Raw genomic sequence first — 2,500 nt, 5'->3', positions numbered from 1 at the left:
CACCACCACCACCACCACCACCATCACCACCACCACCATCACCATCACCACCATCACCACCACCACCATCACCACCACCACCACCACCATCACCACCACCATCACCATCACCACCATCACCACCACCATCACCACCATCACCACCATCACCACCACCATCACCACCATCACCATCACCACCACCACCACCACCCCACCACCACCACCACCATCACCACCACCATCACCATCACCACCATCACCACCACCATCACCACCACCATCACCACCATCACCACCATCACCATCACCACCACCACCATCACCACCATCACCATCACCACCATCACCACCACCACCATCACCATCACCACCATCACCACCACCACCATCACCATCACCACCATCACCACCACCACCATCACCACCACCACCACCACCATCACCACCATCACCACCATCACCACCACCATCATCACCATCACCATCACCACCACCATCACCACCACCATCACCACCACCATCACCACCACCACCACCATCACCACCACCACCATCACCATCACCACCATCACCACCACCACCATCACCACCACCACCATCACCACCACCATCACCATCACCACCATCACCACCACCATCACCACCATCACCATCACCACCATCACCACCACCATCACCACCATCACCATCACCACCACCACCACCCCCACCACCACCACCACCATCACCACCACCACCATCACCATCACCACCATCACCACCACCATCACCACCACCACCATCACCACCACCATCACCACCATCACCACCACCACCACCATCACCACCACCACCATCACCACCACCACCATCACCATCACCACCATCACCACCACCATCACCATCACCACCATCACCACCACCACCATCACCATCACCACCATCACCACCACCACCATCACCACCACCACCACCACCATCACCACCATCAACCACCATCACCACCACCATCATCACCATCACCACCACCATCACCACCACCACCACCATCACCATCACCACCATCACCACCATCACCACCACCATCATCCACCATCACCACCATCACCACCACCACCATCACCACCACCACCACCACCATCACCACCACCACCACCATCACCATCACCACCATCACCACCACCATCACCACCATCACCATCACCACCATCACCACCACCATCACCACCATCACCACCATCACCACCACCACCATCACCACCATCACCATCACCACCACCACCACCCCCACCACCACCACCACCATCACCACCACCATCACCATCACCACCATCACCACCACCATCACCACCATCACCACCACCACCATCACCATCACCACCACCATCACCACCATCACCACCATCACCACCACCACCACCATCACCACCACCACCATCACCATCACCACCACCACCACCCCCATCACCACCATCACCATCACCACCATCACCACCATCACCATCACCACCATCACCACCACCACCATCACCACCATCACCACCACCACCATCACCACCACCACCACCATCACCACCATCACCACCATCACCACCACCACCATCACCACCATCACCACCACCACCACCATCACCATCACCACCATCACCACCACCATCATCACCATCACCACCACCACCACCACCACCATCACCACCACCACCACCATCACCACCACCACCACCATCACCATCACCACCATCACCACCACCATCACCACCATCACCATCACCACCATCACCACCACCATCACCACCATCACCATCACCACCACCACCACCCCCACCACCACCACCACCATCACCACCACCACCACCATCACCATCACCACCATCACCACCACCATCACCACCACCACCATCACCACCACCATCACCACCATCACCACCACCATCACCACCATCACCATCACCACCACCACCACCATCACCACCACCACCATCACCATCACCACCATCACCATCACCACCATCACCACCATCACCACCATCACCATCACCACCATCACCACCACCACCATCACCACCACCACCACCACCATCACCACCATCACCACCATCACCATCACCACCATCACCATCACCATCACCACCACCATCACCACCACCACCATCACCATCACCACCATCACCACCATCACCACCACCATCATCACCATCACCACCATCACCACCACCACCATCACCACCACCACCACCACCACCATCACCACCACCACCATCTCACCACCACCACCATCACCATCACCACCATCACCACCACCATCACCACCATCACCATCACCACCATCACCACCACCATCACCACCATCACCATCACCACCACCACCACCACCACCACCACCACCACCATCACCACCACCATCACCATCACCACCATCACCACCACCATCACCACCACCACCATCACCACCATCACCACCATCACCACCACCATCATCACCATCACCATCACCACCACCATCACCACCATCACCATCACCACCATCACCACCATCACC

The sequence above is a fragment of the Petromyzon marinus genome, chromosome 74, assembly GCF_048934315.1.
Source record: "Petromyzon marinus isolate PM22_M1 ecotype Great Lakes invasive population chromosome 74, UKy_Petmar_22M1.pri1.0, whole genome shotgun sequence".
In the NCBI taxonomy this organism is placed as follows: Eukaryota; Metazoa; Chordata; class Hyperoartia; order Petromyzontiformes; family Petromyzontidae; genus Petromyzon; species Petromyzon marinus.
This window is presented reverse-complemented; position numbering follows the sequence as displayed.